The sequence below is a fragment of the Vidua chalybeata genome, chromosome 3, assembly GCF_026979565.1.
Source record: "Vidua chalybeata isolate OUT-0048 chromosome 3, bVidCha1 merged haplotype, whole genome shotgun sequence".
NCBI lineage: Eukaryota > Metazoa > Chordata > Aves > Passeriformes > Viduidae > Vidua > Vidua chalybeata.
In genome coordinates this window covers 49940125-49966247 of record NC_071532.1, presented here as the reverse complement: position 1 = coordinate 49966247, position 26123 = coordinate 49940125, and the positions used below count along the sequence as shown (strand labels likewise).

Here is a 26123-nt window from a genome sequence, read left to right as displayed (position 1 = left end):
ATTTTAGTCAAAGCTGTTTGTCAGAGCTAAAAGTCATATGGCTGGCCGTAATCAAGGAGGGCCAATCTTTTTGAAATAATGTTCACCACAGACTTAAGAGGTCTTGTAGTGATCTGAGGCAATACTGTGTGTGCTGTGGAGGCAGAAGGGAAAAAATGCAAAATGTCGAACATTACTGAGCAGTTTTAATTTTGGTTGCTCCCTGAACCAGGTGGACTTTCCATGCATTTAGTCTCTCATTCTTGATCCTCTCTCTGTTTCCCCTGCAGCCCTGCAGGCCCTGATGGCACCTTAATGCTGAGCATCTGCTGGTCACAGTGCTACCTTCTTCTCCTTGTTTGGGGATTTCAGATGAGCAGGAAGAAATAAATATGGAGCCCCTTGTCCCCACAATGGTCCCCATGGAGTGAGGTCCAGTGGGTCAGAACCAACTGAGAGCAAGAAAGTGCCCACTCTTCCTGCCTTTTCCCATCCACACAGTGTCCTGGTGCTGAGTCACATCCTGGCACGGCAGGGGGCTCAGGGGCAGCCCCGAGCCCCAGCACTGCAGTGGGATCACCTGGCTTTCACAGCCAAGGGCTCTGCAGCCCCATCCCTGTGCACTGTCCTGCTCAGGACAGGCACGGGACAGGAGTGAGCTTTCCCAGGAGTGAGCTGGGGGGACCAAATCCATCACACTCCAGTTTCCGTGCCAGTCTGCATGCCCATGCGAACACTCGTTATGTTTCCAGGAACTAAGATAATTTTTCATCAGCGCCTGGAGGTATCCACGTAATTTTAGAAAATACATAGGATCCTCTGCCTCAACTGACCTGATTTTGATTTGTGGATTGGGATTTTTTTTTTTTCTAGTCAAAACTCTTCTGGGGGTTGCAATGCCCAAATTAGGATGAGAAGGCAAAAGGGACAGTGTGTTTCAGTGCACTTTTTTTTTTTCTTTTCTGGTTATTAATTAGCAGAAGTGAAAAATAGGACTTAAGGAAATGACTGAGTTTTTTTTTTTTTTTTAATGGAGTACCCATTTCATTAAAAAAAAGGAACATCCCTCAGAAAAACTTGGAGGGATCTTACAAGCTTGATGAAAATTCTTTTATTGTCTTTAATATTTTTTCTTAGAAAATGATTAAAAAGTATTTTCTTTTTTCTAATTTTGAGCAATTTTGCTTAGAAATGCAAGATCTTCTAAACACAAAAATTATAAAATTTAAGCAGGTTTTTTTTCAGTGAATAGAAACATTCCCATTTGGACTTCTCCCCTCTGTCTTGAAGAAGAAAAAAAATTAAATATATTGAGAATGTTAATGAGATAAGAAAGATACATTCTGCTCTCATAAATACCTGTACATACCCTACCCATGATACCATTTCAGTGTGCAGCAGTGGCATTTCACAGTACCTGTCTGATTTCTTCCTATTTGCTTCAAGCTTAATTCCTCCTTATCTCAAAGGACAGAAATCCACAGACCAAGTTTGACCTTGCTGTGATTCCTGAATGATGTCATTTTGTCATTGCTGAATTTGGTCCATTATGATTAGAAAGTGTGCTTAGCTGTCAAGGAAATTAGCTGAGCGTATATAGTTAATTTTAAGCGTGCTTTTAATGCTATCCCTTTTCAACAAACCACTTAGACACATGCTTAACAGCCCATGTGCTTGAAGTTAATTAAGTGCCTAATTGCTTTTCTGTATGTGGGCCTGAATAGGGATGGACTAAAGCACATACTTCAGTTCTCAGTTAAATTGCATCCTTTTTAGCAGGGCTGTTGCAATAGGACAAGGGGTCATGTTTTTAAACCGAAAGAGGTCAAAATAGATTACATGTAAGAACTAAGTATTTTACAATGAGGTTGTTAAAACACTGCAACATGTTGCCCGGAGATGCAGTGGGTGCCCCAGCACTGGAAATGTGCATGGTCTGACTGGATGAGGCTCTGAGCAACCTGACCTAGTCAAAGATGTCCCTGCTCACTGCAGTGGGGTTAGACTAGAGGTCTAAATGTCCCTTTCAACCCAAACTTTCCATGATTTTAAAAAGCAACTGTTTTCCTAACCCTTCAACTTCCCTCCATCCTTCCTCAAATGTCTTTAATTCCTGCAACAGCAAACTTATCCCTATGTTTGCCTACCAAAAATCCAATCAAAACAAGTTGTGGCCTCTTCTTGCTGGCTCTAACTATACTTGTGAATAGTTGTAATTAAATCCAGAAATCTGGTAATGTGGCATTAATTAGCCTAATGGAGAACTGAGAGAGAAATGTGGTTTCTGAGGCAGTAAACTTCCGTGCCCTGGAATACAAGACACGCCAGTCAGAACTTGGCTCAGAAGGCCTCTATGAGATACTAAACCTTGTCAGGGTTCGAGGGTTTGGAGAAAAAAAAAATTGACAGAAAATTCAGATCCACGAGAACTTCCCCCGAAGCATAGCCCGTGGCTTCCCTCCAGTGGCTGGTGAGAGTGGGGTGGAGGGACCTGATGCCCTAGAAGCACTCTCCATGGGGTGGGAGGGCTGGGCCACACTAAATCACAAATCCCTCAGCCAAACAAGGCAGAACAGCAATCTGCCACAGGTTCAGATGATTTAAAACATGTTCTTTTTGTCCCACACGCTCTTTTTAGTGATAAAAGCCATGTAACCATTCACCTCTTGCTTTTTCTGATCCACGCCAGGGAAACTCCCTGTTGCCATAGGACAAGGGGTAATGGTTTTAAACTAAAAGAAGGCTGATTTAGAGTACACACTGGTAAGAAGTTTTTTTATAAAGAGAATGTTCAGGTTGCCCAGAGAGGTGATGGATGCCCCATCCCTGGCAGTCTTCAAGGTCAGGCTGGATGGAGTCCTGAGCAGCCTGGTCTGGTTGAAGATGTCCCTGCCCATGGAGGGGGGCTGGACCTAGATGACCTTATAAAAGGTCCCTTCTGACCCAAACTATTCTATGAATCTGTAACTCTGTGAGATGGGGTTTGCAGGGCCTGCGGGAGCTGCCGGAGGACGTGGCTTCTGCCACCCCTGCCAAGTGCTGTCATGACATGTGCTGCCCTGTGTGACGTGCACTGCCCTGCCGTGCCAGCACTCAGCACAGCTGCTGTGGGAGAGGGGACCGTACAGGGATACATCCTTGTGGCAAGGGTGCAGCAACAGTGGAAAGAGGTGGTGAGTTTGGAGCTCATCCATGCGGCCTGTGCATCACTTTCAAATATTGTGGTGTTAACTTGTCCTCTCTTATAAATTGATGATGAGCTTCAGGCTCCCTTTGGCACTGAGAAATGCTTCTGCTGAGGGAGCTGCCACAACACTTCTGCAGCCCAAAGAGCCAGAAAGAGGTACTGCCTGTCCCTGTCCTAAGACAGACCATGACAAGTGGGATATATCCCATACTGGGAAAAAAACCCCACTTGTCTTAAAGGCCTTTCCATGTTTTACATGTACTCATGTGAAGAAAGTGACCATGTCATCCTACTCCTTTCCCAGTACATCCCAAAATTTCATGCATAATTGTGCCCATCTCATAGCAACCAACTTTCCTCTTCTGGTGCTCTCAGCACCCTGTGAGGCTGCCTTACCCTCTCTGACCTCCTCTGAGAGTATCTTGGTTTCCAGAGGCAGCAAGCCTGAGTCATCCATCCATCCATCCATCCATCCATCCATCCATCCATCCATCCATCTGCTATCTCTGGTAAGGACTGATGTTTGAAACACCTTCACAGACATCACAAGGCCAGAGAATGCTAGTATTGCCTGTGTGGTGGGAAAAACAAAGCTCCTTCCTCTCATGCTGTATATTGTAAAAGCCGTGCTCTCACGTTCAGTGACTGGTGAGTACATTGTATTTACCCTGTATTAACAGGCTGAAAGTGTATGTGTGTGTACAAGATGAAATTTCACTAAGTAGAAACACTGGCAAGAGGAAGTGTGGATTGTCTCATTACTGCACAAAGTGCCCCCAGACAGTTTATCAGAGAAATCAGCAAATCACTTGAGTGATTCATAGATATTACATTATACAAGAAATATTAAAAAAAAAAAAAAAAAAAAAAAAGGAGGAGAGACATTGCCAGAAACTGGAAGGCTGGAAAACAGGGCCTTTTGTAGTAATTACATTTATAGCCATATAATACCCTATACCATGACTCTGTAGGCACCAAACTATTGTTGGAGCAAAGAGCAATTAATAAAGTGTATCACTGCAGAAAGCTTTTGTTATGGAGAAATTTCCTGGTAGCTCCCAGCCTGTCTGGAAAACTGACTTGAGCCTGAGCCCTTGCTAGATGGTGAAATCTCCACCTCTGGAAAAACCCTGTGCTAGTTCTTTGAATCATGTTTTTTGCTACAGTGGTAGCAACCATCACTACAGCTACCAGAGAAACCGATGGACCACCAAGAGGACCTGCTGCTCAGCAGACTGAGATGTGTTCCAGGAGCAGGCAAATGTTAAGATCTATTTTGACAGAAGTTTAATAGGCATCTTTAGAAGCCCAGGCCCATCTGCCCCAGGGATCACAGCAAAGGAAAAATTCTTTCCCTGCACTCTGTGCCTCTGACTCTTATCTCCACAAATTGCCCACAGGCAGCTGAATTACTATCCTGACAGACACTCTGAAGTTTTCCTGGACTCTTGTAGAGCACCTAAGAGCCTAGGTAGCCCTGGGATTAAACCTGTTCTGTTCTCAGATTACTTGGGGGTCTGCTACATAGTGGAACTCAGTGAGACAAGTGCGGGGTCCTTGACTTCACCAAGCACCGTGATGATGATGAACTGTTGAGGAAGCAGCTGCTAGAGCCCAGATGACACCGTTGAGCAGGACGGGAACAGAGAACTCCAGATCAGAAGGCAAAGAAAATGAACTCTGATTTATTTCAAATGTACTGCTCTATATATAGAGAACATTGAGAAGACTAATTTCATTGGTCTTAGAGTAAAAACATGTCACACCATTGGTGTGCAGTGAATGACGCACAGCGGCAGAACATATCTATAAACAATGTGAACAACAAGGTAGATTAGAGAATTATTTACATTCTTTCCCAACTGCTTCCCAGGCTCTTGCCTGGTTAGAAAACCCTTTTCTCTTTCTCCCTGACTGAGCTGAGAATATCCACACCCAGTCACCAGTAATAGCAATTTGGGGATCTGCACTGTGGCCAGTTCTGACACCCACTGCTGAGGCTGCTCTGCACTTTACTGCAGAGCAGCCTGCTCTGACTTTGTGCACTCCTGGTGCTGATTGCTACCAGCCTCTCTCTGGCTGTCATTCCGGCACCTGGAAGGCATCACTGACAAATGTGGACAGGCTGTGGGGATGGAGAGAGATGGACAGATGTCACTGGTGTGAGGATTACTAGGGGAAGAGCTGCTGCTGCATGCAGGTATTGTGCCACACCATGGCCATCTCCTCCTTATGAACCATAACTGTAGCACAGACTCCACAAAGCTTTGGGAGATGAGTCTGGAGCACCCAAGCACAGCAAGCTGACCGAGGCCACCCTGCATTCTGCTCCTGACTCTCCCAAAGGCTCCTGGCAGAGTTGCACTGCAAGCAGATGGGTGAAGGGCAGTGTGGGTGTGCTAAGGGCTGCCAGGTGGGAAAGGAGCTACTGTGCCTATTCCCTCACCAAGGTACTTCACTGAAGATCTTTGTCCCTCCTTACAGGGATGTCCTGGGGTGAGGAGACTGGTGAGAGTCTGGGATGAGGCCCCTGGGCTGGGTTACTTGGTTTCTGTATATGTGAATTCCAGAGGCAAATAAAGCATTTTAGAAGGTGTTGGGAAGAGAGTCAGATGGGCTGGAGATGGGCTGGGCCAGCCCCCCCCACCATCCCCCCCCAAAAAAACATGTGTGTGTGCACATTGCTTCTTTCTCTGGGACTCCCCAGACAGCTTGACCCTCTTGGCTCGTTCTCACTTGAGGAGTGACCTGTGCCTCCAGAGCATCCAGGAGCTACTTTCGCCTGTGTGTCACCTCAGTCTCCATGTGAGGAAATACCTTGGGGCCTTGAAGAAAGCAGCACGGTGCATGAATGCACGATGCATGATGCATCTCTGGAGGCAGAGGTACAGGCACACTGCTTTGAGCAGCCTCAGGGACCTCAGCACTCCTCATCCACTCATCATCCCAAGGCAACCAGCAAAATTCCCAGACAAGGGCCAGTGGATGGCACATCCTAGCTGCAGGAAAGAGCTCTAAGCCTGGGAGGGGTCATTAGTCCCCAGCACCTAGTGAGCTCTTGATCTCTACTGCAGCTGGTTCAGAAGGTGGAGCATCTAACAATGACCAGGGAGAAGCCAGCTTGTGTACTGGCTGGCAACCTTCTGGATTCTTTCTCACCTGCTCTGTGTGTTGAGCACACTGGTGACATATTGCCTGTGCAGGTGCCTTCCTGAAGCCTGGAAAGCCCTGAAGGACAGGGGTAAGGTGACCTCCCTGTCTTTACCTATTTACAGCATGCTGCTCCCCAGCTTGATCCAACATATCTGCTGCTTACTGAGTTGCTCTGGCCACAAGAAGGTGCCTTTCTGGACTTTGCCCTCTTTCCCAGTCCTGAATGAGTCTTGCTGGTGAGTGCAGTTATTTCACAGTCTGCGCTGAATTTCATGATGCTTCTCTCAGCTCATTCCTCCAGGTCCACCTAGAGACCAGCTCTGCAGCTGGTTGTGATGAAGGAAGCCCTCTGTAAAGTGGCAGTGTGTGGGGATCCTGCTGAACCCCCAGAGGGCTGGGTCTGTGGCAGGAAAATGGTTTCAGAGAGGTTGGCCTGCAAGGAGCAAGGATGCATGAACTTATGTTTAAACAAGTCAGTGGCTTGAATAGAGGGCTCAGGGAGTGAGGTGCATGAATGTAAGTGGGAAAGGAGAAAGATAGATTTGGATCACTACTTCCCAACATGGGCATACCACATAAACCTCATTATTCAGTCCTGGCAGCCATTGTTATTGTTTCTGAGTAAGGCGGCAAAAAGGAGAGACTGTGCTTGCCTCCCAGTTTCTCTAGTGGTCTGAGGTGGGCAGTTGTAAAGGTACCATGACTGCTGAGACCCTGCTGCCTTGGTGCCAGTGACATGGGGACTTGGGAAGGTGACAAGCAACTACTGAAAGTGAGGACTTCACCCTTCTTACCAGAGCTCTGAAACCGCTCGAGAACTGCAGGGTTTAATCCAGAAAATTGCATACTGTTAGTCAGATTATCTTGTGTTTTACCATTGTAATTCAAGCACATGCTGATGGTAGTAGGCCAATTATCCAGTGGAAGATGTATCCTGCATCTGTGGAGCTCTATTTCTTGCCACCTTGACAATTTCCATCTAAGGAACTTAAGAACTGTATTATTCTTACTCATGTGCACTCAGTACCAGAATAGCTTTGCTGGCTGGGTGCTGCTGTAAAACACTGTTGCAGAGAGCATCCCGCAAAACAGATAGTTCTGCATGACCTTGTCCAGCATCTTGGAAGCAGCAGCAGGCCTTTCTAGGAAATAATGACTACAGTCAGAGAGCTCTATTCAGGAATAGCATTGCAGACAGAGCTCCCTCATATCTCCCGGTATACCTAGAAGTTGCCTCTTGGCTAGCTGGATGCCTCTCATTTGCCTTGCAAATTTTAAGGACTTAATTCTTGCATCCTTAACTTTCCAGTTCAGCGTGCGGAAAAGAGAGCATGGGGGATTCCAGAAGCTAGTGGGATGCAGAGTTAGTTAGTGCACTCACCAAACTCCTCTGTAGCCTCAGCCATAAAACAGCACTCAGAAGTCAGTTTTAGAGCGATCACATGCAGTCTGACTGGGGAAAAGCAATACGAGCTTGGTTCAGCTGTGGGTTTTGCTTGCAATTATGAAAGACTTCTTTTGGGAGCTACATGGGTATTTGGTTTTAATAGCTGAACATTCTCCCAGGAGCTGGAGAGGCCTTTTTGTGTTTCTTTCTTTACTTTTTTTAATAAAGACAACAGCAGCTGGAAGCATTTCCTTGAAGACAGCCCTTAGCAGTTTCTCTTTGCTGGGGATTTTCTGGGGAGTGGATGGAAAGGTTTTTCCCCCACCGCAGGAAAACAAAGCATATATGAAGTAGTATTTCTGAGCAGATTTAGAGGAATTCTGGTTGTATACAACGTCAGAATTTAGCAGGTCATAAATATTTTAGTGGTGAATGGTTATTGCACTGCAGTAGCCTCACTCCCTCTGCCTTCGGTTAGGAAAGGGAAACAGATCAGCTTTGCTTTGTAAACACATGCTTTTCTTTCCATACAGATGTTACTCGGGGGCGGAGAGCGGGATGCAGCCTGGGCTGGGCAGCGGCCCCGCAGAACCGGGCTGGCACCCCAATGAGCCAAACCGGCTCCCGGGTGCGGCCGCCAGGGGGCGGTGCAGGATGAGGGATGCGGGATGAGGGATGCGGTTGGAGAACGCACGGGCACGCAGGGCGGGATGAGGGCTGCGAGCTGAGGGATGCAGCGTGTGGGATCAGGGGAACAGACCCGAGAACCCCACAGTGGTTTTCCGGCGGTACCTGGAAGTCTGCTCCTTGGCACTGCCTTCAGTTGTGGTGTTTGCTTTCTCTCTCTCTGGTAAATTTGCACTGGTTTTTAGAAGCTGGCTGGCTAAATGTCACCCGTTGCAGAGTTGCTGCAGGAGCAGCAGCCCTCGGGAAATTTAAGGTTCTTTGCTTTTTTTTACAGGGAAAAAAATTGCTCCAAACTGTGAATCAGTGTATATGAAAAGGACAGTAGCAGTTCCCCTAAATAATCAAGGACATTAAGAGTGACAGGTGGCAGCAAATCAAGCTAGTTGATTTTCAAGACAGAGGTTTTGGGAACAATTTGAAGAATTAAATGAATAGCTGGAAAAGTGACAAAATGCATTTGTTTCATAGGGTGTATGAGTGCTTAGCCCTGGATGGCAGCAGCAGCTTTGCTGCCTGACACTGCTTTGGAAGCAGCAACTTCCTTCCATGTTTGGCATCAGAACCTCAAGACTGACCCTGGCTCTGCAGCAGACCTCCATGCATCAGGGGTCCCCAAAGTCAGTCTCTGAGGAGAACACACTACTTGTGTGATTGGTGCTCACTGTGAATTTGGGTGAATTACAGTCATACTCCTTTCAGAAAGCTCCTGGTTGCTTGCATGTATACCTTTAATTTCTACTTGCAAACCAGACTGGAAACCACTGCACGAATAGGCGATGAATGTCAGATTTGTTTTCTTCTGATGCTAAATAATGACCTTCACATAAGGAAGGGAACCAGAACAATCCTCAAAACTGGGATTCCATTGCTTTGCTTTGCAGACCAGTAACCAACTTTTCTTGGTACTGCCTAGTCTGGTCCTGAGCTGTGAGGGTAGACATCTGCCCCATCTGTGAATTTTGGGTGGCTGGTTGATGCTCAAAAGATGCCTTCATGCCAATTATATAAGTTGAGATACATATATATATATGTCCTTGTCCAACTGTTTGTCTGAAAGCAGGCTCAGCTCCTGCCAGAATTCCTTTGGTGGGTGCCTGTAATACCAGTGGGTAGGTTTGTTATAGTCTTGTGCACTGAAAGAGAAAGATGTTTACTGTGATGGAGCAGTGTATCAACAGGAGATGTGTGGTGAGTGGGCAGCTTGCACAGAAGGAACCAGTGGGAGAGGAGGTTATGCTTTTAGTAGGCAGGACTGAGAGTATTGGGGCTGGAGGAGGTAGTGGGAAGAGGATGTAGGAGATATGGGAACGTTTATTTTGTGGCTGATTGGGAAAAATGTGGTAGACAGGGTGACTGGCTGCTGTAGAAAGTGGATAGGGTGTTGTGCCATGCTGGCAAGTCAAGTACTTTAGTGCCCACATGACATGACCATGTCATCCTCTTGGAACTTAACTGTCAGGCTGATGCAGGTCTTTTATCTCTGTTGTTTGTTGCAGAACTGGAGGAAGTACGTTCCTTTGCTGTTAACTCAACATGGAAGTCCTGCCTGGTTTGCAAACACCAGGATCAGAGCAGGGTTTTTCTGTGTGTTGGTGGGTGAGTTGTTGACACTGGAGATCCAACAGTATGGGAGTGTTTGTGGGAGGAGGACATGAGACAGAACTGTCTGGCACCCTTTGCAGTGTCAGAGCATATTACAGCTCACTGGTTGTGCTGATCCCTCCATTGCTCCTGAAAATTCAGCTCTCCAAATCAGCTGTTCCAAGTGCTTACATCTAACACATGAAATAAATGAGATAAGCAACAGGTGTAAACTCCTCCCTCCACCATACTACACAAGGGGGTCTGGGCTGGCTGGGATTTCAGAAGCTCTTGGTGACATAGCCTCGATGAGGATAAAGACACAATTTGATGATGTTCACTTCCAGATAAGAGAACAGGGTCTTGCTCAAAGTTTACCACGGCAAAATTCACAGAGAAGGGATAACCAAGAGAGCTAATTCCTGATTTATTTCACTATGAGGGAGGGCTTCTTCTGTCTCGCTTTTCCCTTTCTAAACTTCTTGGCTATTATAGTCTCTGTTCCCCTCTGCCAGCCACAGGGCTGGTGGAACCTTTCAGTGGGGCTGCACCCTGAATATCTCTCTGGTTTTATCTTTTCCCTCTTGAGTGTTTTGACTGCAGGGTCAGCAAAAGAGAATTTCTAGAGTCCATGAACAATCCAGCTGCTTTCATTGCTTAACTGACTTGTCTGCATCTAAGGGTGCACATGATTTGGGAGAACTGAGCAAAGCCCCAGGAGGATGTTCATATACTTTGAAGACCAGTAATTGATGTTACACCAATTCACTTGTAGTTAAACTCTGAACCGGGTCAGTTTATCTATTCAGGAATGCTGTGGTTCCATTTCAACAGAACACTGCAGGGAATACTCAACTTAGTAAAACCTTTTCTGCAATTCAGAAGCAGAAGAATTTTTCATGTGTGCTTAACACCAGGACCAGAGGCTGACAGGACCTCTGTCCCTTCATCAGGAGCCAAACCAGATATATTCATGATGTGAATGTATTTTTATTGGTATTACTACAGGTGCACCATTGCGTCTCAGCAAGACAGAGGGGCTATTTTCAAACTGTTGATGCAAAACAAGCTGAAACAACAGCATCCATCACACCACCAAATTGTCATTCACAAGAAGTATGGAAGCAATTTTTGTTTAGATAAAATTTGCTGGTAAGACAGCAATGAACATGAGATATTCACCATTCTAATAAAATAGTAATGCTGCAAGCTCAGCGGCTCATGAAACATTTACAATCTGCAGCTAGTAAAGTGCAAACAAGAGATTTAAGCACTGCCGTTGCTAGATGGATGGAAACCAGTTAGAAGATTAACAGAAAGATTATTCCACACAGGTTAGAATGAGGTTCATTAAAAGCCTATCAGTTCTCTCATTTGCTATAGGAGACAGGGAGGGCTGTGAGACTGCACCTGTTGAAGCAGAGCTCGTCCTCTGTGTCAGTGTTAAGCCAAATGAGCACTTCTTTCCAGCTTGTAGTTTCTTTTGATTCTCATGTCTCCCTGCATCAGGAATTTGCAGAAGCAGCATTACTAGTACACTTGCAGATTGCTATTCTTTATATATGAAACTAATTAACTGCCAGACTTGCAACAGGCTCTGGAGGGTGAGATGAGCAAGAGGGCACAGTATACACAGAGCTCTCCCATAAGTTCGAGGTAAAGAGTGTAATTAAGAATATTTCATACACTTTCAACCCAGGTAAAATTACACTCCAGGAAAATTATTTTATCCACTCACTGCTTGTTTGGTTTTTAACCTTTGATCCATTTTACCAAGGACTACAGGTAATTTCAGTCGTTACTGTCACATCTAAGTGCTTCTCTGTGGATCCATCAGAGGTTAAAGGTTAAAAGAAGGGTGTTGGATAAGATCAGACAGGGCAGCATCCAGATGCTTCCCTTTGTGTTTTCTGCATTACTCTAGATGAGTCATTTTGATTCTTTTCTAAGCAGTTCTTCTATAAAACAAGCAGCCCTTGCTTTTTGGTCTCTTAACTGTACAACAGGGCTCATTCACCAGGCTGCTCTGCTTCTTTTAAATCTGGCTCATAGTTATTAAAATTTGCGTTCTAAGAAAAGCTGTGAAGCTTTCTGTACCACTGAATATGTGAGAAACAAAACTTTTAAGCAGTAATTTCCTCCCTCTGTTGGTGGAGAAACATCTTTTTTCATGTAGAGGGTGTATGAACAATGTAACCCTGCGCAATCCGGTGCCTTTGTAATACTGTAGGCAATAGCGATAGTGGTCTTGGGTGAACCCCTGACCCTGTTGCAATTAAGAAGTGCCCTTGCTGCAGCTTGTGCCTGTCATTAACACTGAGATTTCACTCTCTGTACAGAGATAGATACAATATTCCCACAAACACTAACACAGGCTTTGACTGGCAAGGAGAGACATATCTACAGTGTGTGTGGCCACAGAAAAATCACTGCAGTATTTAATTTGAAAAGTTTGGGTTCATGTATTTTAGGTCTGTTCTCAATCCAGAAATGCATAGCAATGTCAATAAAACTAAAATGGGAACCCTTCTGCCCTGGTTCCTTGAGTGTGCTTCTGAGAGTAATGGTTGAAGAAAAAGGCGCATGATTTGGGGATGAAATGGTTAATTTCTATAATAGACAGCAGAGAAGGCAAAATGCTTTTTGAAACAAGTATAGAGCTACTTAAGCTTGCAAGAGATCACTGTTTGAAAGACAGACTGAATTATTTGTGACACTTCTGTGAATTGCTGCAGTAGGTGGGGGTAGATGGGGTTGCTAAATGTAAGGGATGGAAGTTTTCTGAAGCTATTCAGTTGCCAGCAGTACAGATTGTATCTGTAGTCACAGTTATGAGGCAAACTTACAGAGGTAAAGTAAACAGAAGCACTGAACCTGATATAATAATGTAGAGACTTTTGGGCTTCAGGAGCTTGGAATTGACATGAGCTTAATTACTTTAAGGAGCAAGAAATATATAGGGAAGGATAAAATTATCTGTATTGCTGTTGGCTGTAGACTGTGGAAGGTTTAGCATATAGAAAGTTGGGAAACTTTAAATAGCTTCTTAGGGTGAAGTTACAGAGATTTTGATAGTACTGCACCCTAAAGTTGTCATTTTAGCACCTCAGAAACAGACCTGTTTTAGAGAATTAGAGAAGTATTGGAAACAGGCAAAGATGAAAAGTTCAAGTACTTCTCAAAGTCAATGCAGGGATTACAGTAGTCCTCTCAGGCTGTGTTAGTTTGCCATCCTCTTATAAAATATTGCATTAAGGAAATGCATTAAGAAGGAAACAGGCAACTGAGAAAATTGTAACATCCCTGTTATGTAAAAACAGTAGAGAACTGAACTTGAAAAATGAAATGAAAATATGAATGATGTCTTAAATTTAAAAATAATGTTACTTTTAAAAGATAATATTTACTTAATTTTAAAATGTTTTAAACCCCTACATACTTGTTGCTGTGTTTTCAGTTTTCATTGAAAAATGAATTCTTATTTTTCTCAATAAGAAATCTGGCTGAGAGTATACAAAATATCCAGGATTTTTTTTTTTTTTTTTTTGTAGTATTTTGGAAAACAGGACTTCTGACCAACTCTAGTAACCTGATTAAGTCAGAGCAAGTAGAAAGGTAAAGTCAATTATTAGAGCTGCATGTTCATTAAATCTGTGTTGCAATTACAGTGCCCTCTGAATCCCAGCAGCATTTTTCCCAGCTGTAGTTGAACTTTTCCTGAACACAGGGCAATTTGGATATAATCCTGTGCAATGTGCTCCAGGATAACCCTGCTTGAACAGGGAGGCTGGAACAGATGACCCACTGTGGTCCCTTCCAAAATCACAGGACCCATCCTGGGATTCTGTGTCACAGCCACGAGTTTTATGAAGGACCAAAGGACTACTTCAGAATCACACAAACACTTCACAGGGACTTCCAAGGAAAACTCTGTGTATGGACTTCAAATGCTTCACATTTCTTTGAGCTCCCTTTGAAATCCAACAGCCAAACCATAAAACAAAGTATCTAATACTCTTAGCAATTATTGTTACTGCTACCTATATTATTGATACAAATAGCAGCCGAAACTTCTGGCATAAGATGTGTCAAAGTAACTCTAATTTCATCCTATGAGAAACTTGTACAGCTTCTTTTTAAATGAATGATATTTTGGTCAGTCACTCAAGTAAGCATGCATAAAGGCTACCTTTAAAAGCAGAATGTTGTTAGCATATAGCAGAGAGAGTTTGTTTACTCTGCTTGGGGAGAGCAGGTTACCTGTGTAATTATTTCCTTAGTGAGTCTGCATAAAACTTCTATTGCATTTCATTCAACACAAAACATTTTATATATTTCATGTCATGGGTAGGAATGAAAATGGAGATAGTTCATCAATGCTGATATGTGATATAAAAAGAGCTGAGAAGCCAAGGGTATGAGAGTGCATAAAAATGTTTTGTGTTCTGACCAGTACATTGCTTCAAAAAAATTTTACAATCAGCCCCAATTGTTCATTCCTCCCATGCAGAAGATACTCACATATTCATTTTTAAAAGGGCAAATCAACCATAATTCAGTTTATAAACTGTGAAGCTGGTTGCGAATGTCTGGATGAATATTCATTAGAATCTCTTAATCTGCCATCGACTGTGATTCATTAGGCATATGTAAATATCACTCACTTTAATTGCCCCTAAACTGACTTAACATAATATTGTCATTAGCAAATTATTAGTTATTTGTGTAACTAATGGTACATTATGGTGTACACGTTAAATCGCCAAATATATGATTACAATTATGATGATGTTTTATGCGGGGTGCTTTGTAAACTATTTGATGAAATACAATGGAACCAAATCAAACCTGGTATGTTAATAAGACAGTTGTGGAACTTTATTATTGTATTTCTACACCTTGGTGACCTGGTCTAATATGTGAGCCTTTACCCCACCCTGTGCTTCAATGGATTATGGATTGGCTTCACTTTCCATATGCAAGGCTGGCGTGATATTCCAATGCCTGCTTGCCCTTTGTTTTGCCTAATGAACTCGGTTCCAGTTAATTATTGGTAAAAATGCCGTAGCTTGCTGGCGAGACCTTTTCACTGAAAGGCCAGGGGGAGGGAGCAGAAAATATCACCTTTGCAGTATGAAGTGTTAATAGGCTTGCTGGGAGTGCTGCTGTTGAGCTAGCAGTGCCTGTAACCCGCTAGTTTTTCTGCAATCTGTTAGTCTATCCTAGGATTTTCTACTTTCCTGGACTCTTAACTCTTTACTCTTACTCACTTGTGCGATGAGAAGCCTTGCCTGGAATGTTTGATTCACCCACTCTCCTGCACTTTCAATAGTTATGCATGAAACAAGCAGTTTTTAAGATGACAACGTTATGGTGGTGAAACCTTCAATTAGTGCTGTTAAAAGGATTTTAATTACAAGGCTAATGATAACTGGAATATGTTTGTCCAAAATGGATGAATGGTATCCTCAAAGGCTTTTATTAAGTCTTGTAACTACATGCAAATGTATTTATGAGCGTGTTAATGTTTATAGACCCAGGAAGTTAGAAATGGTTGTTTCCCGTTGCTACATATTTATTCAAGATGCATTTAATATGGCAGTTACTTTATTTCTTTAAAAAGAGCTTATTAAGGCACATTTACTAGGAACTAATTAAAATGTAATGAACACAGATCTGTTTGCAAATTAATAAGAAGCCTCTGAAAGAATATCCTGCATCATCAAGTGCTTCTCCAGCCATTCCTGTCAGCCACGCTGCTCCACCTGGGACCTCCCACCTCGGAGGTGCTGAAAATCGGACTGTACCTGCAGTCAGCAATGTGGAGGCAATTCTATCAGCTGTACTTCTGCTCCTCCAATCAAACAAGAGACTTCACTCTCAGTTAAATAGATACAGATATCATGAATGTCAAGGAAAATTTTTCACTGGGTTGAGAGGACTTTGGGACAGATGCAAATATCAAATGATTATTAAAATAAATCAGCAAAAGGCTTCGGAAACAGATGCTGAGGATGCAAAATGGAGCTACCACATTAGAAAACTGGTTCAAAATGCTTATTTACTTGCAGTGTTGGCTAAATAAAAGCTGCGGCTTTCCACCGATTCAGCTGAAAACAGGCAAAAAGCCCATTTTGATTTACCTTAATTATGATTTACCTTAATTCAGTTAGAAACAGAGTTGTGTTAAACCACAGAAAACACCTCCAACATTTGGAAAACAAAATAAAAAACTCAAATGGGATTGTGTACTAATTTAATGGAAATAGTCCATATTCTTATGCAGACATTCCCTAAAATTTGCAGGTACCAGGTCTAGTCCCAGTCCCAGCTGTAAAACAGGCCTTTGGAACCAATCAAGGGTGCTCAGATGCTGTTCAGAAGGTATTTGCAAGAAACTCATGGCAAATTAATTGGAGAATAATTCACATAAATTATTGTCTGGGTAATTTTAAGTAATGAATCAAGCAGGAGAAAAGGACACATTATTACATAATTTGTTCCATCCTAACAGAAACATTAATAATGCTCCATAAGGGTAAAAAAAATTGCACTTAGAGACTATTAAGTCCCATCTCAAACCTCACTGAAGGCAGCAAGAATACTCCTCCAGGTCTGGACAGAATATGTAAGGGACAGAAGCAGAAGATGGACTGTGAGATGGGCTGTGTAACAAATCTATTTCTAAGGCATATATAAATGTAAGGCATGATGAGATCTGCAGGGAGGGCAGCTGGCAATAAAACCTCCAGTTCCACCCTTGGAAGACCCTGTTCTGGTGTCCAATGAGCTCTGTAGACTGCCCCTATGGTATTGGAAGGTTGCTCCTGATGGTTGGAAGCCTTTGGAGGATGAAAGAGGAGGAAGGGAGGAAATGACCTTGGAATCATGTGTGGTGCTGTGATGCAGGACTCCAGACCTGTTTCCAGCTCTGTCACTGCAGTGGTGGAAAACCTTGGATGGATCAGATTTTGCTTCTCCTTCTGTAAAGCAGAGATAGTAGTGGGAAAGAGGCACAATCTTGTGGATGCAAAATCAGCTGGTTAGAGAGATTCCAGGCAATCACTGTGAATTGTCCACCTGAAATAATCTGGTTTAACCTTTTTTTGGAGGGTTTTCATCCTACATTGCTGATTTTGCAGATCTGCAGCCATACCAGCAGTTGCACTGATGCCACAGAGGGGAGAGGGTTTTATCAGCATAAGGACATGGGCTAAAATCTTTTTTAGCAAAGGTACTTGGGACTACTTTGTAGAAGGCCTACTTAATTAAGAACTCAGAAAAAAGTGAAGCCACCATGGCTGAGTTCATATGTAGGACAAGAAGTTTGCATTGATGTTAGTTGTTAATCAAAAAAAAAAAAAACCACCAAAGATAAGGTGGTTTTATTATGTTAGAATTTGGGTTGCTTGTTAGAATTCTTTCTGGTTAGTAAACCATCTGCCAGACTAAAATATTATCATAATAAAACTACCATAATATGATGATTAAATACCATGCAAGGTTGATTTTAAATATGAATGCTTGCAACATGAATAAGAAATACACACCTGAAAAATGTACTTATTGGTAGGAAGAAAAATGTTTAGGAAAAGATCATGCAAAACAGATATCATAAAACACAAATTATTCACTGAAATAGGACTGTTAGAAGAACTCTTCTTGAGGTGATGAAATATATTGCCAAATTCCTGGAGTTGTGGGTCTGGGTTACAAAGATAAGCAAGATGCCTTGAAGGAAAGCAATTACTTTGATCCTGTACCTGCAGTACTTTATCTCTGCCCCTTGCTTTCTGCTGAGGAAGGCATGTGAGCTTCTGCAGTAGATTCAGCTTTTGTGGCACACACAGTCTTCCTCATCCACTTCTCCTGGGGCAATAATATCCATAAGACATTCATCATCTCCAGGGAACAGGGCTGCACACACTGAGGGAGGTTCAAAAAGCTGGCATGGCTTAAGCAGAGTTTTATACTGACCTCTTGCACACAGGCAGGAGGTGGAAGTTCTTGTTGGCCAACTTCTCCCCTCCCTCCTATCTCTGCTTCACTTGGAAGAGACCAGGTTTGAACTCTTAGAAGGTACTGGCAAGCCTTCAAAAGTGTGAAAGTGTGTGCTACCTGACCATTGTGTTTGGGGCACACCTGCAGGAGCCCACTTGCCATTGTCCCTCTCAGGTGTAAGACACATCAGTGCTAACACCGCCCTGGTGCTTCTTGGAGGTGCTTCCTTCCTTCTTGGAAGGAATTTTCAGTCACTACAGAAAGTGAGTGTGGCAGTCCCTTGGAGGAGGATGTATCTCACCTACCCACACCCAAAAGCATATTCATAGGCTGCATCTGACCACATGGGGAGGATGAGCAATGACAATGCCTCAGACATGTAGAAAGAGGTAAGTTTGTATCCCATGTACAAGTATCGATGATTGCAGGTACGGAGCAAGTTGGGGGAAAGAGGAACAGAGTAGATAATTACAGAAGACTCAGTTTGCTTTGGATCCTGACTATAATGGGCATCTCTTGTATCTTGAACAGTTTTCAAAGCTAACTGACATTATTTCAGCCCAGGCCAACTCAAGCCAAGGTACCAGGTACACACAGCCCAGAATTTCTCCTCATTCTCTCCTAATCTTTATATCAGAGCTTGCAAAGGGCTCTCCTATTATACCAGAACCTGAAACACAGACTTTGACCCCCCAGATCTCTATGGGACTTTTAAAATCCCTTTAGACTGCTTCACTCACCTTCTTTTCACATGTTCCTGGCAAGATGAGAAACCATACTTCCTGCTATTACACAGGAAAAAGATACAGCTTCTAGATTCTGTTTTGTGAGAAAAGTATCTGACCTGCACTTCTCCTGTTATGTAGCATTTTGTAATACCATGCTAGATGGGGGTGAAATCGTCTGGATTAAGCATACTCTTAAAATATTGAAAAAAAATCAAAAAATTGCTATGTGGATTGAAAGCACATTTGGAGAACCTCTGCAGCAGTTAATGGAGAAGACATGGAATGAAGACCTGATCACGTGTTAAATTACTGGTACTTTCAGTCCGTGGTAAGCAGATGGGAGGAAACAGAGGAGAACTGCTGGGGCTGCTGAGAACAGTGCTCACTGTTGGGATCTGAGGGTACCCCTGGCTTCAAACCAGCTCTTCAAAGCCAGTTTTTGAAGGTGCAAATTCAGGACAATGATACATTCTTGCTTTTGTAAATAATCTTTCAGATCCATGGGTTAAAACCTGCTCATTACTATGATTATTTTTTTTGTTAGTACACATACATAAACATCTAACTTCAGGTTGTTTTAATGATGAATACTTAAAGTGGCAATGTGATGGCTGCAATACTCTCTACTGGCTATTAATCTACGAAATCAAGACATATGCCCATATGGAATATATATGCATATATATATATATATATGCATATGGAAAGTTTGCACCAAGGTTCACAGTTCCGCTTTTAAGGAGTCAAGCTTGCAGGCCTTACAGAAACAGAGACCATACCACCACCATCACATTGCTTATCTTGTCTGATCAGATGAAGCAAAGGCTCTCTGAGCCAAGGGAGTTTGAATCACAGAAAATCAAAATCCATTAAGTTGCAATACATTCAAGCCATAATTGCTACAGATTAGAATTCAGCAGAGAACTTTGCATAATGCCAAGAGGTGACCTTTTTCTGGGGTGCTCTCCTGCAATTGTTGGGACCTTGTAACAAATGCCTAGTGCCATTTAACGAAGGAATGACATATCTCTGATATGCAAATTTTTACAGCACAGCAATTAAGCGGTTTAGAATTTTACGACAGTGTTTGGGCTTTATACAACAAAAAAAGGGCCAATAAAGGGCTGTGATGGATGGGCTAATCCCCACTGGAAATATACCATGTAATCTCATGGAGACAATGCATTATGGATAGCATTGTGATTATTGGTGGTTAATATCTCCCCCTTCTCCCACCCTTCCCTGCCCGCAGCCTCCCCCCTCCCCTGCTCCCTGCCTGATGAAAACTGCATGGCTGCCACATTGTTGGGGGCACAGGCCTGGGATACAGATGGGAAAGTTGGGCCATTGCAATCTGCTGCACGCACGGACGACAGTGAAAAGGGGGCTTGCAGCGAGGCAGCTTGTCAGCAGGGGACAGGGCTGGGGTCCATATGCCTCTCTTCTTCTCCCTTCTGTCATCGAGTCTGCTGCTGCATCCTGCTGTCGGGGGACACTTTAATGATGAGCATGTTTTAAACAGTTTTGCTTACCTAGCGACAGCTTTTCAGGGAAGGGGAGCTTAATTAGACACCTTCCGCAGTTTTGGTGGGTTGTATTTTTCTGTAGGTATCTGTCTGTCTGTGGGTCCATCCACTGCCCTCCCCTCTGCTGCCAGGCACTGGGTGCACCTGCGGTCCTTGCATCTTGCCATCCTCTACCTGCCACAAAGGGCACATCACTTTCACTCCACGTGCCTCTCGCTGGCCATCCCTCTCCTTGCAGCTTGCAGCTTTTATCTGAGGTCTTCTGTGGAACTGGAAGAGGTGTTTGTAGCAAGCAAGTACTTCACATGTAGAATTTGCACTGTTTCAAGCATGGTGAGAGAGCTGTGATAGGGCTGATCCTGAAGTGTGAGAACATTTGCTTCGGACATATGATAGCAAGATAAGAGTTGGGAAGTTTAACTATGTTTTTGAAAGCAGCTTGTAAAATTAGCTTGTAAAATTAGAAGGAAAAAACATCTCTGGCTGCTGTTTGGAGTGCCAATTTAAAGTAATTTAAAGCCTGAAGTCACTATCTTGCTATTTGTTCACTATCTTAAAGAGCCAAATAAAGCTTATTGTTTGTCTTTCCTTTTCCTTGATCTTTTATACCCTTGATTAGAGCTGCTACTGAAGTACTTTTTTTTTTTTTAGGACATAATAGGGGACTGGGATAAATTGATTCAGTTGTTTCTTTAAAGTATTTCTTAGGTGACCAGAAATTCCATCAGTATATATTGTAGCCAAAGTTAATTAAAGATAATTAAATATAATTAAACATTAATTTTACAAAAACAAAAATTCTGACCTGCTTGACCTTGTGGAAAACCCCTTGGCAGTAGGGTTCTGGGAAGCAAAAGCAGCATGGGGATTCCTAGGCAGGGATCCTTAACTGGCAAGCCTGTGGGGCAGGGGGAATGAGATTGGAAGTAGATTTGCTGGGGCAAATACAATCCCTCCAACAAGACAGGGGCCTTCCACCAGGTCTGATCGACTCCTAGGAACCACAGAAAGCAGAACAGTTTGTATGGAAGAAATTTTTTCAGCACTAGCTCTGGTTTCCCACAAAATCTCCTTATGGTCATTTCCCAAATAGTATCTAGCCCTCACAGAGGGAAGTTTACCCTCACTCCTGCCTTTAGGCTAAGAGGCCCCTGAGCAAACATGGTGTGTCCCCCTTTAGCTCTCAGAGCACATTTGTTACTTAATCACTAAGCTGCCCTCTCCCTGACTGTATTGGTGAAGAAAGTATTGAGGGCAACAGCTGAAATAAACAGCTGGGTAGACAGATGGATTGATGGGTGGATAGCTGGATAGAGGGATATACAGAGAGATAGACAGATGTTGGGAAATAGGTATGGACAAGGATTTTAACCATCAGATGAGTCCTTTGCTAGGTTGGGAACAGTCAGCAAGAACTGTCCTGCTTGAAACCTCAGGTCTCAAGCTAAACCACTTCTGAACCCAGCACAATGGGCTAACTCTATTCTTGAGAAACAATATATGATGCATGCTGGTTTTGGCCAGGACAGGGTTAATTTTCTCAGTAGCCAGGAGGGGGCATGACTAAAGCCCAGATATTATTCTATATCACCTTATGTTAATCACAGGGGCCAAAGGAAGAGACTCTCTCTAGCTTCTGAGGAGAAGGGATTCCTTCTGGTCAGGAGTAAATGTGCCAGGGAAGATCTGGTATTGTCGTGGACTTTCCACGTAAATTGTTTCTTTGTCTTATATCTTTGTTATTAATATTGTTGCTGTTGTTTTCTTATCTCATTGCTGTTTCCAGTAAATTGTTCCATCCCAATCCATGATCTTTGCCTTTAGGGAATTCAATTGCAGGAGGAGTGAGTAGCAATGTGGTTTTAGCAGGAGAACTGAATTCGAGAATACTATTTCTAAACCACAACATTGTGTCATGCAGCAGCTTTATCACATTTTCCTTTACAGAATGGGCCAAAATGAAAAGCCTGCACAGCTAGTGGCTTGAGAGCAACATCTTCACAGTTTAAGTGGGAAGCCCATAAAATGTTGGGCTTCTGTGGTATTTTTAATATTGTCTTTTCTGCCACCTGACAAATATATTTCACGTAAGGGTCAATTTTGCTTTACAACACAGTGGAGGTAATCAAAGGAAAGGAAGTACTTCCTAGCAGTGGGTCTGTCTGGCTTTGAAGGAATGACATAAAAGAAGTGAGAAGGTTCTTGCAATCTTCATGTTTTAATATATGGCAGAAAATACAGGAATACAACTCCTTGGTATGACAGATGAGGGATTGTGCCAGGAGAAGGATGAGTAAGCCATCTGATGCCTTTTTCAATATATAAAAGAAAAAAAGGTAAAAACTAATAGGCATCATATCTGAGTAGCAATTTCCACTTTGTTCCTTTCATTCCTGTGAGAAAGAATCCCTTCACAAGGCATTGCAGTTCCTATGGGCGGGGAAAAGGGCCCTTGGCAGGTTAACCGTTTTGGGAGACCTTGACCATGCTGTTTCCTTCAATCTGCTCATCCAGACAACTTTCTTGACAAATGCCTAACCTAGTTTTCACCTGAGCCAAGATGGTCCTCTGCACCTTTCTCCTTGCTATAACCCAATGTACAGTTCCTCATAAGAGGGACAACTGACCACCTGGCATGGGTCACCACTCACTGCTACTTGTCACAGTGGCAAGTGTAAAGTAATGAAGCCTGGGAGCAATTACATTTCTCTAATTTATGATCCTGAATGGAGGTGGAAGAGCTCGGCAGTATTTGGTGCTCAATAGAAATACTTAATGTCACCTGGGTCATGCCACTGTGGGCAAGCCTTCCCCTCACTGCCATCCATGTGTGGGTACAAACAAATGTTTATGTTGGGAATGTGGTACAGCTTTAGTGATTACGGCAGTAAGGGATGCGAGAGGATGGTCGGCACTTGTTTACAGTAATGAAAGTACCTAACAGCACTAACCAGGGAGTTCCAGGCAGTACTAACTTGGAGATATCTTTAAGAATGACATAATGAAGCTGTGATATTATTATCACCTGTTGCAAAATGTCAACAGAACTGCTGAACCCCATGAGAAGACAAGAGTCCTCTCTAGCTTCTGGGCTTCCTCCCCTGCTTGGTAACTTCTGTGAAACTTTTGCATTAGAAATTGAGTACCTAGAGCAGAGATGGTGAGGTGCCATGCATGAATCTTCAAGGAAAAGATCTTCTTTGACCTGAGTCTAAACAGAAGTGGAGTGACTCAACTTATAGAACATTTGGAATCAGACAGATATCTTAATGAGTTTAACTGAAAGTTTTCCCCAAAGTGTTAAGACTGTTCATGGAGTGAAAAAATGTCACCTGCAAGGTGCAACAACTTTCAACATTCAAGCTCCAAACCCAAGGTCCCAGTTGATCAGGTTTCTTGAAGACTTTGTGAAGGTTAGAAACTCTCAAAGTAGCTTTTGTTTTCAAAATTACAATGATTTAGTCATGGATATTATCTGAAGTCACCACATGAGATAGTATTTTCTCTTTCCTTAAAACTCTCTCAAAAGACAACTATAAATAAAATTAAATCAAATAATTTCCAAATATTAAATTATTTCCAAATAATTTCCAAAGAGTACTTTGAAAATCACTGACACAGCAACTGCAAGTCACAGGTCACAGGATGGTGTGCAGCGTTTGAAAAAGGGGATACTATTCATTTTGGTAATCTCCATGTAATAAACTTTAATATATATACAAATTGCATTTCTACCAAGATACGGAACACTTGCACCTTCAGTTAACGTTGCTTTGTATTTTGCATTCATGCATTTTGAGCAAGTGGTAGGTGTCATAACATCACAGTTCCACTTGTTTTTCTCAAGTGTGCATAAAGCTACTCTTTTGTTGCTCAGCAAAACTTGTGGCATCAGGAAAGTTAACTCTCATGACGGTGGTGGCAGAGAAACTGTTTTCATGGTCTTGAATAACAGAAAGATATATAGGTGAGACGGGTTAGACAGATCAGATCTGAGACCATTTCACTGCCCCAAAACAAATGAAGAATCTCCTATTGAATTATGAGCACTATAATTTCAAGTGTCAATTTTTAATTTTAAGTGTTATCACCAAACAGTATCAGTGCTGTCATTCAAATCTCTGTTTTTCCAGTGCCTGAAGCACTATGCTGGCACATGGTCATAATCACATGCTTTGTTAAGGACTACCAGTTCTTTCCATTTCTAAGGCAGGAAGGAAGGTGGCTATTACGAAAAGAGATTGAACATAAATAAGATTGTTTTCTCAGGGTAGTTCACTGAGGACTACTATTGTTTTGCACTGTTACCTGCACTGCTACTCTAAGAATAACAAAAGTAAAAGTGAAAGAAAACCTAGAATCTGAAAAATCTGGGGATTTTCCAGACCCCAGAGATGATAAATAATAAGCTTGGTTTAAGTATAAGCAAAGTGTGAAGAAAGTTTAAATAGGCTGGGTCCTATTTGATACCACTTCTTTATGTAATGAAAAGAAAGAGGCCAAATTTAATACTAACCAAATAGCTCATTCTCCCAGAGTAGTGTGGGAGATGGATGACCTCACGTCGATCTTGTTATCTTGTGATCTGCCTAAAAACCTGCCAAAATAATGACACAAATAAGTACAATATCTCTGGTTACAATGAAAAGAAATTGACATAATCATGAGTTTCTAATTCAAAACATAAGCTAACCTGCAATTCACCACAACTGCAAAATAGTGAGTAGGTTATTCCTTTGTGCTGCCTTTTTATTCCTGCCATTGTTTTATAAGAGGTGATAGTTGATCATAGTATTCAGAAATTTTACCCAGCTCAATACTTTATGTGGGCATCTAGATCAAATTTGGATGTGTCCATCTTTCATATCTGTAGGTTGTTCTGAAAAACAAATCAGTAACTTTAACAACACAGTGATTTGGGGTAGACTGTTATAAGTATCTGATTTTGGTGGTATCACTAAAAGAGTCAAATGCTACCTAATTTGTATGTATTGGGGGAAGAGGAAACAGGTTTGTTGTCATTTTTATTCATGCAAAAATGAAGTTTTCAGTTACAACATTGCATCAGAAATGCAATTTTCTTGTTTCCTCTTACCTACATCAGGTTTTCTTTTGTGTTATTTTTGTGGCATAATGTAATTATGTTCTCAGAGTTGCTGTAGGATTTTAACTACAGACAAGAAGAATAACTTCATGGCAAGCTAACGAACTTAATTATATTTTTAATTAATCTTCTGATATCTCTGGAACACTTCACGTGTCTGGAGTCAGTGCTGCTGATTTACTACCTCCACTGTGAAGGGAAATCAACTTATGGTTAGGACTATGGATGAGACAACCTAGGAGAAGAGGCACAAAAATCACATGAAGACTGAGTTTTAGCTCAGATAATTTCCCACTTTTCCCACTAACATCATATGTAAGTCGGGATGAATAGGGTAAAGTAGTTTTTTTCCTGAAAGAAAACACTAAGGCACAGTGAGGTGAGTTAACCACCAGACGGAATGAAGATATGGAGTCTGAATTGGATGTCAGCATCCTGTAGGAAAGCAGGCCCAGGTCAGACAGGCTTAACTACGGCACTCAGATTTCTGTACTTCTAAGTATAAGCGGCCGCACGATGATTTACAGCCCTCAGATTTATGCACTCTAATTTCTCGCACTTCGTTAATTTGTCTCGTGTTCCTGAACGTCCTGGGCTCTGCCGCGCTTAAACGGCTCATTTTTCTCTACCTCAGTCACAGCCGCGTGACAGCCGCGGTGGCGAAGTGACAGCGGCAGGCGGTGATGGATGGCAGGGAAGAGACGTGGGAGGAGAAGGACGGGGGAGGCTCCCCGGCTGGCAAGGCGGGGGAGCGCTGCTCCGCGGGCCCGCTCCCAGGGCCGCTCGCTGC

The 26123-nt window shown here is 42.8% G+C and overlaps 1 long non-coding RNA gene across 2 annotated transcripts; it reads right to left on the bottom strand.

The window, feature by feature from the left end:
• Positions 1 to 20041: 20041 nt before the first annotated feature.
• Positions 20042 to 26043, bottom strand: LOC128785784 (uncharacterized). 2 transcript variants are annotated; one of them, XR_008430030.1, is made up of 4 exons: positions 25963 to 26043; positions 24923 to 25108; positions 24746 to 24826; positions 20042 to 20185 (listed from the first exon to the last, which is right to left on the bottom strand). It is a non-coding gene; the product is annotated as an uncharacterized LOC128785784 (long non-coding RNA). The 2 variants fall into 2 exon arrangements; XR_008430031.1 differs by lacking the exon at positions 20042 to 20185 and adding an exon at positions 23970 to 24172.
• Between the last annotated feature and the right edge of the window lie 80 nt (positions 26044 to 26123).